The following is a 15,400-nucleotide window of genomic DNA, read 5'->3' on the forward strand; positions in this document are numbered from 1 at the left end:
GCAACCTAGCATTGAGAGCCGAGGTGGTTGGGATTCGCGTAACTTTAACTGTGAGCGCCCCACTGTAATCCTTTGCCTCAAAGCAACTTCGCGTATAGTAGGACCTGGTGAACATCTTATAACAAGAGGCCAGGACCTATGTGGGGACCTATATCAACCTAGCCGCATTTCAATAGTTAGGAACCCACTCTCAAGCCAAGTCTGCCCGGAATCAGACTAGATCAAAAGTTTTCATGTGCTTGCTTTCTTTTTTTCTGATCGGTTAATCTTAGATTCCAGTCCGGACAGGCTTTTGGTCCAAGCTGGAGCTTTTGGGTCCAAGTTCAGGCTTATACCCAGCCTAGCCCAGGTCTGAACCAGGTTTCAGCTCGGTCCGAACCTAAGCCCCCTCTTGGTCAGAGCCGAAGGCTCATTCCTAGCTCATCTTTGATCCAGTCCAAGTCCACGCCTGGTCTGATCATTAAAACTCTCTGGGTCCAAGTCCAAGCTTGTACCCAGCCTAGCCTAGGTCCGAACTAGGTTCACACCTATGTCCGAACCTAGGCCCCTCTTGGTCCGAGCTAAAAGCTCGTTCCTAACTCATCTTTGATCCATTCCCGGTCCACGTCTGGTCTGATCATTAAAATTCTCTGGGCCTAAGTTCAGGCTTATACCCAGCCTAGCCCAGTTTCGAACTCGGTTCACACCTAGGTTCGAACCTAGGCCCCTTCTTGGTCAGAGCCAAGGGCTCGTGCCGAAACCAACTTTGATCCGGTCCGGGTCCACACTCGGTATGGTTATCATAACCCTCTAGGTCCAAGCCTAAGCTTGCACCCAGCTCAGTCCAAGTCCGGACCAAGTTTGCACCCAGGTCCGAACTTAAACCCACTCTTGGCCCAAGCCGAGACTCGGACTTACCTTGTCTAGATCTTTGTCTAGGTTCTAGTATAGGTCTAAGCTTAGAGTTACCTCTAGGGTTGGTTTAGGCTTACTCTAGTTCAGAGTCTAAACCAAAACCCTTTGAGTCTATATTCCAAGCTAATTTTAGCCTAGTTGTCACTCAAGGTTGGCCCTTAAAGTCAGGTTATGTCTACCCTAGGTCATCGAGTCTAGATCTTACCCAAGTTTAATTTTAAGACCCTGCCAAGGGCGATCACCATGTCAGTCACCCAAGGCGATTATGATGACCGCTCCACGGCTGACTCTAAGCCGAGTTTACCACCTTTGGTGACCTCCAGCCTCATAATCCCTTCTTCCCTCTACGGATCCAGAGCCTGAGTAAGTCCAAGAATATTGCTCGGTGATCACTGTCAAGAAGCCACGGTCTCGAGACCGTCAAGAGCCGGTCCTCACACGGTCGGCGTACAAGCCTCTAGTCTAGTCGGGGCATACTGAGACCCTGTAGACCAATTTGGCTCATACGACTCGCCAACCCCGGCAATCCACTACCCCACCTGGCTCTGACCTTCCAGAAGAAGCGGTCAGTGTCATGGTGATCGACGAGCCGGACGATGCTTAAGAAGAGCAGATGAACAGGTTTGACGTAATGATGCAGTCCATCCTCGAAAAGATGGAACGCTTATAAGCCTCCAGGTCCCCTTCTTCTCACCATGAGACCGATCCCCCGTCCAGTCTCCCAAGACAGCTCTGCTTCCTGCATGGTTTCTCCAGCTGATATAGACGCCATGGTGACTCACAGTCTCAAGAAAAAGGTCCCGGGCATGCAAGAGGCCCCGCTTTACCAAAAGACGTACCCCTCATACGGTACTACCAAAAAGGGAAGCTCCCCCTGTTCAACGGTACTACATCCCCTCACCAGTATACTACTCACTTCCAAGCTGCTTGTCGAGAGACGGCAACTGACGGGTGACTCCTCCTCCATCAGTTCTTCGAGACTCTTGAAAGGCCAGCCTTCTAATGGTATGCTCGGCTACCTCCAAACTCGGTGCACACCTGGCAAGAAATGGAGCAACTACAAAGTCCAAAGGAACATGGGGACCATCGAGCTCCTCACTTTGACTCAAGACCCTAGAGAGCCGGTTCACAAGTTCATTGCCCGATGGAGAGAGTTGTCCCATGACCGAAAAAGAAGTAATTCAAACCTGTATACGGAATATGTTGCTCGAGATCGCCCTGAATGTCGAGGCCTCCAATCTACCCTCCATGTCAGAGCTCATCTCTAAAGCAATTCATATTGAGGGTCTGTCCAAGCACAATGGCGGATCTCGTTAGCAACCCTCCAGCTTGAATTCTTGCTCCAACAGTCGAGGCAACCAACAAAAAGTTGTGATCAGTGCGGCCGTCACCGTGACTGACACTAATAAAGCCGCCCCTAGAACCTTGGACCTCTCCGAGGCACAAACACCTCAGGCTGGGGAAAAACAGCAGTCCTACAATAAGGTCCCGCCCCCTAAAAACATAAATCGAAGTGACTTCTGGATCCAGCACTAGAATAAGGTGTACCCCTTCGATAAAGAGTGGGTTCCTGCACTGCTTCGACTACTACTGGAGCAAAACATGATCCAACTGTCGAAGGTCAACACTCCAGAACAAGCTGGACAGGAGACACATGAGAGGTACTGCGTCTATCACATGAAAGTAGGCCACCCACTCAAGACTATTATAAGCTCAAAGACACTATCAATGCCCTTATGAACAAGGGTCAGATAAAGCTCGAAGAGTTAAAGAAAGTGTTCGGGGCAACTGAGGCCTCTCAAATAGTGACAATCCAAGAAGATGATGGAGTACCCGCTATCCTCCGTGCACTATTTTCCATAATGCTCGAAGAGGGACATATCACACCAAAGACGACAAGGCAGCCCAAGTTCCTGCCTCCAAGAACTGAGAACCTCTAGTGCGCATATCACCAGACACGAGGCCATGACCTGAGGTAATGCACTGGCTTTCATGAGCTCTTAGCGAATAAGATGTAGACACCCTCAAGCCCTCTTCCACTAGTGCAAGAAGAACTACTGAAGCAAGCCTCGGGAAGCGCTGAGCTATACCCTTTGTAGGCCCTCTTCAAGGCGATGCTCCAACAGGGCCCTGTCACTCCTAAGCCCGTAAGGCAGCCGAGGCATCTTGCCCAAGGAACAGGAAACCTCTAATGCCCATATCACCAAGTATGGGCCCACGAGCTGAAAGAATGCTCTAGGTTCGAAGTTATAGTCACTGAGAAGGTACAGGAAGGCCGCATCGTTTGCGCCATTCTCTTAGAGCGCTTCCAAGCCGTCACTCCCATCCAAGAGGAAATCCTACAACATGTCCCTTACGAGCATACACTGGACCCTTTAGAGCCCTCGACTTCTCAGCCTTGGGAAGTCTACCATGAATGAAGTAGGCTCAAATCCCTGAAGCGTGAGGGAGTCCACCAAGCTAAAACTATTCATCAACCCGATAGGGCGGACTAAACACCTTCTCAAGGATATAGAAGGAGACGAGCACCCAGGTCAGCTCGCCGAAGGAATCGTCTTCCTCAGTCACCAATCGAGGACAAATTTCTTGGGCCTCTTCCACCACTGCCAACCTTACAGGACTTCATCCCTGGCGCAACTCGCCTTATCATGTCGTCCAATCAGACGGACGTCCTTGAGTCATCAACAGCTCGAGAGTCGTTCAATACAGGTGACGATGCTAAAAGCACCCCACAACGGTCAAATCCAGGGCAAGACCAAAAATACCCCCTGCACACTTTCAATTCTGGCGACGACGTAAAAAGCTCATCTTTTATTTTTTCCACAAGTGCAACTCAACAGTGCCCAAATTTCGACACTCTAAATAGAGAGCTCGGAGGCACCAGCCTCAGCAGGTCGCAATGGAAGTGCCTAAGAAAGATGCTGGCCCAAGCGGCTGGAACCGACGCCTTGTCAACCTAAGCCAAAACCGAGCCATCTTCAAGCTTCTATTCCAAAGAGGCCTCCCATATGGTGCAGATCTTGGAAGTACCATTCAGCATAGGGAAAATGAGCCTAAGATCAGAGAAGAAGCTATAGCCCACAACCTGCTCAAGCTCACCCGAAAGCTCCTGAAGGCCTGGGTACTGCAGATTTTGGCTTGGAAACTCTAGCCGAGAAACTCTTGATGGAAGGTCGGGCTCTCTTTCCCTCTAAAAAAATCTCTGCAACAGTTTTACCCTACGGTAAAATAGTGAAATGGTGATTTTCCCTTTTTATACTTAACAATGTCGCAAACTGCCCCTCACAAATTTGGAATGATACGTCAGTCCTTGCCTCTAGACGGCGATAGGTCCAGACCGGGAGGGGTCAAGCTCGAGACCTGAGTACGAACTACTGCCCCCTATGCCTCATGAGCATGTTGTTATCCCTATGCTTTATCGTTGCGCTCTTCGTCAATGAGTTATTGCCGAGCGCTTCATTAAGGAGTTATCGTCGCCCGCTTCGACAAGGAGTTATCGACACGCGCTTCGTCAAGGAGTTATCGCCCCGCTCTTCGTCAAGGAGTTATCGCCACGCGCTTCATCAAGGAGCTATCACCGCGCTTCATCAAGGAGCTATCGTCGTTTGCTTCGTCAAGGAGCTATTGCCGGGCGCTTTTTCAAGGAGCTATCGCCGTACGCTTCGTCAAGGAGCTATCATTATCATTACACGCTTCGTCAAGGATCTATCACCGTGCGCTTTGGAGCTATATCACCGCACGCTTCATCAAGGAGTTATCATTGCGTGCTTCGTCAAGGAGCTATCACCGCACGCTTCGTCAAGGAGTTATCATCGTGCGCTTCGTCAAAGAGCTATCACCGCGCGCTTCGTTAAGGAGCTATCGTCATGCGCTTTGTCAAGGAGCTATCGTCACGCGCTTCGTGAAGGAGTTATCACTGCACGCTACGTCAAGGAGCTAACACCGCATGCCTCACTAAGTGATTAACGCCATGTGCTTCACTCAAGGTCTAACGCAACATGCACCATTCAAGACCTAGTGTCGTGTGCATGCCATGGCATTCCCATCTGGACCATCGTCTGGCCTCCTCAGGAAGTTCATTCCCTACACCACAACCTCACTCCTCAGGGAGTCGAGTCTCCAATAACGGCTCTATTCCCCGTGGAGTCACATTCCCTATCCATCACAATGGTCCGTTGTATGACCTTAAACTGCTTAGCCTTGGTCCGCTGCATGACCTTAAACTGCATAGCCATGGTCTACATTGCATGATCTTAAACTGCATAGCCATGGTCCGTGCTACATGACCTTAAACTGCATAGCCATGGTCTGTGATGCATGACCTTAAACTGCATAACCTTGGTCTGTGCTGCATGACTGCATAGCTTTGGCCCGTGTTGTATGACCGTAAACTACACAGCCTTGGTTCACGCTGCATGACCTTAAACTGCATAGTCATGGTCTGTGTTGCATGACCTTAAATTGCACAGCCATGGTCCATGCTGCATGACCTTAAACTGCATAGCCATGGTCTGTGCTGCATGACCTTAAACTGCATAGTCATGGTCCGTGTTGCATGACCTCAAACTGCATAGCCATGGTCTAGGTTCACGACCCTAAACTCCATGGTCCAAACTATATGACCATAAACTGTAGCGGACGTCTAATTGCACGACCTTAAACTGCATGGTCCTCGTTGCATGACTCTAAACTGCACGATCATGGTCTAGCTGTATGACCTTAAACCACAGTGCACGTTCAGGCCGCATGACGTTAAAAGGTTTAGTACCATGGTCCAAACTACATGACCTTAAAGCTGTAGCAAAGGTCTAGTTCCACGACCTTAAACTGCATGGTCCTAACTGCATGACTTTAAACTGCATAGCCATGGTCCAAGCTGCAAGACCTTAAAACTGTAACGCACGGCGCAACAAATAGTTCATACACATAACTTTAACTAGATGGACCGCCTCTTCGCTATGTGTATTTCATCAATATCCCCAGTGGAGTTAGGTGTATGCAAAAAAAAAAAAAGAGCCGCGCTTACCCCTTCAACCCCAGAGGGTCTGTTTCCACCAACATCCCCCAATAGGAGTCACATCTTATTACGACCCAATATTCCCAGGGAGTTAAGGTCATTCTTATCTTTTCAACCCCCAATGGGGTTGCATTTGTGCTCCAGCATGTCATTCTCAACAGAGTTACATGCACACCATTACTCATCATCCATAAGGAGTCACACTTACCCTCTTAATCCCCAGTAAAGTTTTCTTCTTCTTGCCACTTCTCTAAATCTCTCTACTTGTGTATAGCCTTAACTATCTTTATCCCCAAGGAGTCAGATTGCTATCCACAGACCTATCCCCCATGCAGCTTAACCTACATGGCGATCCACACAATGGTCCGTTCTGCATGACCTTAAACTTCACAGCCATGTTCCAAATGCATGACCTTAAACTGCATGGTCCTAGATGCACGACTCTAAACTGCATGACCACGGTCCAGCAGTATGACCTTAAACCATAATGCACATTCTAACCGTATGATGTTAAACTGCTTTTCCCAGGTCCAGGAGGCATGACCTTAAAGATGCCCCCACATGTACGCACACACTATTTGTGCGCATCTTTAAGCATGCCTTCCCTAACTGACCCATTCGTGCGTGCACACCACCTTCATTACTTCCCCAGTGTGTCCATCCACTTCATCACCATCATCCATCATTCCTCAGTGAGCTTTAAGCACACTCAGAAAATGACGAACCATTCCACCATCCATACTAGCTATCAGCTAGTCGGTCACCACTTTTCACCGACCTTTCATCATCTTCCATCTTTCATAAGCAGCCTCGTGCCATTCCCCAAAGTGAGTCAAAACCACCACCATGCTCACTTCATGGCCTCCACAAACTGTCATTCATCACCACCACAGTCTAGTTGTATGACCTTAAACTGCAGTATACATCCTATCCGCATGACGTTAAAAGGCTTCGCACAGGTCTCGAAGGCATAACCCTAAACACGCTTTCACAAAAAAAGGGGCATGGTGTACACCTGGACAAGGGAACGTCATGAGTAAAAGTGACGAATGGGCATGGTCACGAAACCATGAGTAAAAAAGTTTTGTGTAAAAAAAACCCAGGCACGGTGAAAACCCCAAAAGGGCACCATGAGCAAAAATAGATGAAAAGGGTGGACATGGTCGCAAGGTCATGGGTAAAAGAGCCCAATAATAAAGGAAGTTGGTGAAAACCGTCTTTATGGCGCCACTTCCCCTATTTAAGTGAAAACTTGCAAAGGGCGCTTGGATCAACAAAATATGTTGACGCAGCATCACAAGCTCAACTGGCACCTAATTGCCAAAACAAGCATAATTCTGACTAATGAGGTCTACGCAAAATCCTCAACTGCCAGCATCCAATCACAACGCAAAATGGCTCACTTGAGAGTGAGAGCCTCATAAGATTTCCTACACTTCCCCTCTAAAAACAACAAGAGTCCTTGAGGGTGAGGATGACAACCGAAAGATCCCTCTAAAATGCTAAAGATCCCCACGAAGGCAAGAAACTAACAAAGCTAGAGCCCAACCTGTCGAAGACTTCAGGGTTATTCCTTGCCATCAGATCGCCTTGCCAAAAACCTTCCTTAGCTGACAAGCCCAGATCTTCGGGACATGCCCATATAACACCCTCGACTGGACCCGACAGGATGTGGCCCACGAGGCCGCCTTGTCAAAATTCTCCCTAGTCGACACGCTCAGATCTTTGGGATAGGACAAAAACCCCCGACTGGACCCCGCTAGATGGAACCTACAAAGATACCATGGTCATCAAAAGCAAACCTGGTGTAGCAGCAAATAATGCCGACCAAAGGTTCATAGCACTTGGCCGCCAGATAGGGCCGATCCTGACCAATGAGGTCCCTACAAAATCCTCAAGCTGTCAGAATCGTAAATAGTCCCTTGAGGGTGAGGACTTCTACAGATCCCTCGAAAGTCTCTTCTCCCCTAAAGTCTCCACGGATGGACATGTACATAGCATCCAAACATCTGAGCATCCTTTTCAAATGTTGTCCCTCTCGCTTCTCTCGAAGAACAACATTCAATAGGGCTAGCTGTTTGAAGACATTTTTCAGCACCTTGGTCCCCGATGCAGAATAAAGGGAGAAGCCAGTCAATAAAGCCTAATAAACAGTGGAAATTCTGACAATATCATAATGGCTCCAAAACTGGTCAAGATCTTTATGAGGATTTCTAAAAGTCTCCTACCAAGTTTCATCGCATTCTGACATGTCTAAGGCAGTGCAGATTGAGAAACAGTTTCGGCAGAATCAGCCTCTAGCACCCTAAAACTGACCCTATAAGTAGAACTATGTTTTCGGTGCATCAAATTATTGTGGGACCACCGCCATTGAATCTTATACGGTTGAAAACCCCCATGAGTCAAATATCAACTTAAATGAACATTCTAGGAATAAGTTATAGGCAAAAGAACGAATAGGAGGAACCACACGCTATTCCCGTGCGGCCCCTGCAACTCAACTCCATTGAAGGGTCAATCACGAATAGTGACTTTCGACACACATATCTCACCTGTCTTGACTTGGATCTCGCACAAATTTTGTGAGCACATTCGTCTCGTTAAGACGAGCATTTCGATATGTGGCACGTCCCGCGACAACGCCCGAGCGCGAAGAAAAGCTAAAGACAAATTGCTGATCTGTGAAGAAAGTTGCAGGAAAATCAGAGCCGCTCGTGAGCCCGATCGACGTGAAACCAGTTCCATCGCGTGCATAAAGTCTAAGGGTATCTCTAGTCCAAACTCCGTACACGATGAACAATTGGATTCCGTGCACGAAGCCGGTGAAGTGACTACAAATTTCGAAACCGAATTCCAGATTCCGACCAAAACTCCAAAGTTGCAAAATCTTCGTTCGGACACAGAATCAAGCTATGTTTGTTACCACGCGATCATGACAGCATGCTCAATGTGATCTAGTGAAGCAATCACAGAAAAACATCAAGGAATGAGCACATTATCAATCTGAAGTTCAAGATTCATCCAAATTTTAAGAGACATGATCGTGTCCTAAAAATATGATCCATGACTCGAAATTGGTATCAAATCGATTGCCATGCTGAGCCCTACAAGAAAACAATTGTCTTTCGATCAAACGGGCATCAGAACAACCCCGGATCATCCATAAAAAATCATGTACGTTCTAGGGCAACATAGGGACAGTTTTAAAATTCCACAAATTGTTAAGAAGGGGCAAATCTGTCATTTTACACCCTATTTTCTTATTTCTTTTAATTCAATTAAATCTTAATTTCCAGCAATTAGGTTTAATTTTGATCAATCCACCCATGTTTGGGCACAACTCTATATATACTACGTACTATCAATGTACACAAGAGGCTTGAACCCTTTGCCAAAAGAGAATTTTTACTTAATAGAATTCCCTTTCTTTCTTATTGTTGTTGGGTCACGTTTGGAAAGAGAGAGGAAGGAGAGAGAAACTTTTGGAACAATACCCCTAAGCTCAAGGTAAATTTTTCTCTCTTCTTTTCTTTTCTTTCATTTTCCTCTTCTTTTTCTTCTTCTCTGTCTTCTTCTTCTTTTTCTTCTTTGTCTGAACTCCTCGCACGGCGGTGGCAGTGCCATGCATGCCTCTTTCTTCTCTTTTCTCCCTCCTGTGGTTTCATAGATTGTGCATGGCGATGACAGCGCCATGTGCAAACTGCTTGCCCCTTCTGTTTGTTCATCTTTATCTCTCAGCGAGGATCGCAGATGGAGCTGCTCATCACCGTACACAGAGGTGTCCTCGATGTCTCAGTGAAGAGCACAGACGACGAAACTTATTACCGCCCACAGGGGTCTCCTCTTGTTGCATGCCTATCGCAGACGGCGATGCCAATTGCTGCCCGTGAGGGGTTGCGGCAACACCTATCGCCCGGTGACTATCGTCGTACACGAGCTTCCTTCGCACACCCGGTGCCTATCGCCATCTGCGAGCTTTCTTCATGCACTCGATGCCTGCCTCCGTCCGCGAGCTTTCTTTGTGCGCTTGGTACCTATCGCCCTCCGCGAGCTTTCTTCGTGCGCTCGGTGCTTATCGTCGTCCGCTAGTTTTCTTTGTGCGCTTGGTGCCTATCGCCGTCCATAAGCTTTCTTCATGCGCTCGATGCCTATCGTCGTCTGCGAGCTTCCTCCGTGCGCTCGACGCCAATCGTAGTTCTTCGTGTGCTCGGTGCTTATCGCCATCCGCGAGCTTCCTCCGTGTTCTTGGTGCCTATCGTCGTCCGTGAATCACTGTGCACAGTCTCCTCTCTGCGTCCCACAACTATCATTGTGCGCTTCACAAGAAGTTATCGCTACCCACGAAGGGACGTGCTGCCTTCTTGAGTTGCCCATGGCGATGCCTAACGCCGCCTGTAGTTCACTTCCCTTTTTTCCGTGAGCTGCAGTGTCCAGCACCGTCGAGACTTCCTCCCTCTGTTGTCTCGTGCCTTCTTCTCATTCTCTTCCCTTCTCACTTGGCTAAGGGTAGACTCGGTCTAGCATTGCCATAACGGTCTAGCTGTTGAGTAGTATTGTCGTCGTGCTGGTCCTGAGTATTATGCCTGTCTTGCTGCCACACCAGATTAAGACAGTCATATCGACCATCGTTTTGAGTAGAATTGTCGTCGCGCCGGTCTAAGTTACTGTGCCCATCTTGCTACCACTCCGAGTCAGTCATTGCACTGGTCTAGCTATCATGCTAGTCTCGTCTCCTTGTTGAGTCCCCTCTTCTTTTCTCATCTCATTCAAACCCTCTCCTTTTGATCACCCTAACTTCTCACCTTCTCATCTATATGAAGGTGCATTGCCCTAAGACATAGGTGGGTCCTTCGGCCCACTTGTCTTGCAAATTAAGCATAGTAGTGTTGTGCAGAAAACAAGGAGATTGCAGGTCAAGGGACGCGATTCTGAACCAGCTGAAATAGTTAAGGGGCTTTCTGTCGTGATCTAAGAAGGCGCCCAAGCGAGTCAGCTCGAGTAAGTCACGGACCCAGATGATGTTGGTCCCCACCTCACATCCAAAATTCCTCTCTCACTACTTTGACACCTGCCCTTGTTTTATGAACGTGGTTCTCGAGAGAGCGATCTCAAGTACCAAGTCTTTCGAACCTGAGACACGTGTCTCCCGATCATCTAGATCCGAGGAGGCGAGATCGAGGCACCTAACCAGAGATTTTAACTAAATTCTTATTCTAATTCGTTAACTGAGTATTACTCGATCAATTAAGGGTTCAGTTTATCGTTCTGAATCTTTTCTTGAATTCTGCCAATAGTGACATATGTTCACAATTCAAATCATAGCTTTCAACCTAACAGGACTTCCAAAACGATTTTAACATGCAACCTTAAGTAAACATTCAGAGCTTTCAAATGGTTGTGGTTCGGAGTAATTAGACTCCATTTGGTCAGCCAAAATTCATGGCAACAGAGACTAAAATTCAAAGTTTCTGTGAGATCTGTCAACAGTGACATACTGGAACATTTTTTTAGCATAGCTCCTCATTTACACAGAATTTGGGCAAGGTTAAAACATGAAAATCATAGAAGACTCATGCAGCTATCAAATAACTGTGTTTTTGTGTCATTTGGACTTCAATAGATCAAGCAAAGTTTTAATACAATAGATGCAATATTTCTGAAAAATTATCACAATCTGCTAATAGTGGCATATGAGCACAAAATGAAACACATCTTCTAAACTGTCAAGAATCTTAATTGGCCATAAACCTCAAACCCAAAGTAGACTTAGAGATATTTCTAATGATGGAAATTTGAGGCAATTCTGAGATCATTTGATAGGTCAACAGAGAGTCACAAAAGCCTCAACTCTCCTTGGAATTCCATAGTCCAGCCATGACACACTTCCAAAATCATCTCCTAACTCTCAATCTATGCAAGGTAACAACATGAAGCCAATTCTAGCTTAAACTAGACTCACAAGTGTATCAACCCACAAAATTTAAGGGACATCAAAAGGTTTTCAGTGTTCATTTTCACCATGCAAAAGAAGGCAAACTTTCTGAAGAATGCAGTCATCATTTTTGCACATGCTTATGTTCAAACTAAGGTCAAACGGTGCTTTATTCATGTTTTCATGCTCATGGGTCTTCAAGGTAGTGATCTACTTACCTTTGGGTCCCAATGGTGATCCCAATCTCCTTCCACAATCCACTTCACCAAGCTTCTAAAGCTCTCAAACAATGGCACAAAAGGGCTGAACTTGGGCTCCAAAATGTAAAGTGTAGAGAAAGAAAATGAGACTTTATACTCCAAGGTGCAAGCCTAGAGTGGCCTTCTAATGGCATGCAGGTTGACAAAAGGCGCACACGGCAGCATGCATCCAACAGGTGGCAATCTTGCTTCATGCACAGCAGTACCCCAAATCACGCGCAGTGTTACACCAGCGGCATTGCTCAACTATGCACACGGCGATAGCCTAAACGCACACGACGATAGCCTAAACGCACACGGCGTAAGTCTTTCCTCTTACATGCTCGTGGTGTTTCTCCCTTACGCGCGCGACATTAGTCCTCCACGTGCGTGGTGTGACTCCTTCATGCGCGCGGCGTTAGTCCTCCACGCGCACGGCGTTACTCCTCGACGCGCACCGCGTTACTCCTCCACGTGCACGGCGTTACCCCTCCACGCGCGCGCCGTTTCTCCCTTATGCGCGCAACATTAGTTCTCCATGCACGCGGCGTTACTCCTTCACAAACGCGGTGTTACTTCTTTCATCTGTTTATGCACGGCGCTGGTCCCTTAGACGCGTGGCACTGCTCCCTTTACTTCATAGCCAGCGTTACTCCCTCACTTCACCGACGGCAATGCCTCTCACTCCTACCGAGCGTGTCCTTTCCTTTTCTCTGACTCAGAAAAATCTTGAGTCGTTACATCATCCCCCCCTTAAAAATATGATTTTGTCCCCAAAATATTGTCTCGATTAATTAAACAACTAGGGGTACTTGTTTCGGATCTCATCTTCTCGTCAAGATTTCTCACCTTCATGTAACACCCTGCACCAGTAATAGTGCCCTCAGTTCTGACCCCAGAAACAAGGGCATAGGCATCAATTTTGCCACCAAAACCTTTCCAATTCTTAGGTCCAGTGGTCTCATAATGGATTTGCATAGACAATATGAATGATAAAACCGATGAAAATCAATCTAGAAACAAAATTTCACCCAGATTTTACCACCTCACAGTCCTAAATTTAATTAAAAAGAAAAAGAATCATTATACCTTAGGGTTAGCAGGATTTTCAAACTGCTGAAGCATGTAAGAGTTAGGTATCTTCTGCAATAGCTCTTCTGCCTTTTGAAGATCACCTTTTATCCCCATAGCCAGATCAATGAGTACTAATTCCACTCCAAAAGCTCACAAAACTATCCTCCTCTCAAGGCTCGCAGCAGTGTGCATGGTTATGATGAGTCGGTAATCCTTACTGCAGCAACAAAGGCGAGCCCTATGCATGTGTTCCACTAGTCGGCTAAATCAACGTGCTCTGTAGTGTGAAGCAGACAACATAAACCGACAACAAAGTAAGTAGTGAGTTATTCATTGACCTAAACCACACGCAGCATTTTCCCTTGGACTCATGTATGACATTCAAAAAATGGATTCTCATCTCGAATGTTGCATGTGTGCCTGGGGAAGAAAAAATGAACTTAGATGCGCATATCACATAAACCTAAATCACAGTTCAAATATCCTGGCAAATATTTGGGGCAAATATTTCGGGTCATATTGGCCGAGGCAGTTTAAGAGTATATTGGCAAAAACCTTACAGTTATTGAGACAGCTTTGATATTGGGCCAAACTTATGACTATAATTCCATGAAATTTCAGTCAAATTATACCAAAAATTGAACCTAACCAACAAAAACAATGAATGAAATTTGACTAAAACATAGAAGAAAGTGCCATCCAGACTTTGCCCCAATATTTTTTTTGTGATAGGACCAAAATCTAGGGTTTTGAACAATTTGTAATTTCTTTGGCAGAACAGAATGCTAAATTTTTAAAGAAGTTGCCTTTATCCCCTGCAAATGAATCCTGACACAGGGTACAATAGCCTTGAAAACCAAAACAAACCAGCTGAACATTCTTTAATGAGTAACATCCTTTACATTGCATGGGTAAAAAATTACTTACTGAAGAGCATTATACAAGTAAACCATAGATGTGCACATACATTATTCCCGCAAACACATAGACACCTATGCTTTATTTGTATGATGTTGTTCAATATGTAATTTTGTACGCATGAGATTTCACGGTTTGGCTGGCTGTGAAACAGTACAGGCCAGAGAGCTGAGATTGACCAACATGGACAGCCAGCATGCACCATAAAAGGGTATTAGATAAATTTCTATCATATTTTTAGGTGCAGCTTAGTACATGCATGTCCCCAAAATTGCAGGTCAATAGGATTTACAAAACCACTTAAATATCAAAAGGTGCCCATCTATTTGGATGCCAGATCTGTTAAAATTAGATCACGGCTGTCCAGTTTATATAACTCCATAGGCTGGGCAGCCTATGTTATCGTTTTCTACACACACATATTGGTGATACTCACATCATCCTACCCCTAAGTTTGACACGCTTGACACCACACCTTTTTCAATATTTTGACAATAAAATACTAGATGAACAAACCACAAAGAAAAAAACGATTTTGGGAACATCTATCATAGATCCAAAAGTGCTCCAAATCGAAGGCTAACAGTGCCCAACTTCTCACTCCTCAAAACCATTTGTTAAGGATTTTTAAAGCATGAAGAATCAACCTGTTGCCCTTTGATGGTTAACCCAAGTTTAAATACCAAGGAAATCTTGGGCTTGTCCATCAGATGCTCCAAAACGATAAGCATGAATTTTCAAATATCATCATGGTCAAGCGATGTCCGAGGCTTCTAATAGCTTGGATTTGTTCCAAAATAGTTAATATCTATCTAGAAAAGATTCTCCAACAATCTTGCATTCATTTGACTGGATTTGGTGCAAGATTCTCAGAGATCGAAAATTGGCTGTGGTCAAGAGTAGGCTGCAAAAAGCAGAGGTTTTCTTCTCGAAATCATTTAAAAAATGAGAATTTATTAGCCCAATCCTTTCCTAGGGCATTAAGGCACATTAAGAGCTTCCCATTCATGCAAGGATCCCAAAAAATAGCCCCAAAAATTGGGAGATATATTACCCTTAAAATTGGCTGTTGTGAGGCAGCTCCTTCTAGCAGCAAAGAATGCGGCATAACCCTTAAATAGAGTCCAAATTGCATAAAATTTAGCAGGAACGTTCCTCAAAACAATCCTCTATCAACCTACAAAATTTTGGCCCAATCACAAATCATAAGAAGGGTCAACAAAAATTGGGCGTGGTCAAAATTTAAGAGACCGCTTGTAGGTCTTGAGACATTTACCTACTAACCTTCAAAATTTCAACTCAAGATCAGACCATTAAGGTGGTTTT

The 15,400-nt window shown here is 45.8% G+C and overlaps 1 protein-coding gene across 2 annotated transcripts in view; it reads right to left on the reverse strand.

The window, feature by feature from the left end:
• Positions 1 to 15,400, reverse strand: part of LOC18437369 (HECT-like ubiquitin-conjugating enzyme (E2)-binding protein) — a 99,484-nt gene that overhangs the window by 82,503 nt on the left and 1,581 nt on the right. For both annotated transcript variants that reach the window (XM_088862342.1, XM_088862343.1), the window contains exon 2: positions 13,172 to 13,433. The gene's annotated coding sequence lies outside the window, so the exon portion shown is untranslated. The remainder of the gene's footprint in view (positions 1 to 13,171; positions 13,434 to 15,400) is intronic.

The sequence above is a fragment of the Amborella trichopoda genome, chromosome 3, assembly GCF_054954075.1.
Source record: "Amborella trichopoda isolate Santa Cruz 75 chromosome 3, AtrichopodaSantaCruz75HAP2 v2.0, whole genome shotgun sequence".
In the NCBI taxonomy this organism is placed as follows: domain Eukaryota; kingdom Viridiplantae; phylum Streptophyta; class Magnoliopsida; order Amborellales; family Amborellaceae; genus Amborella; species Amborella trichopoda.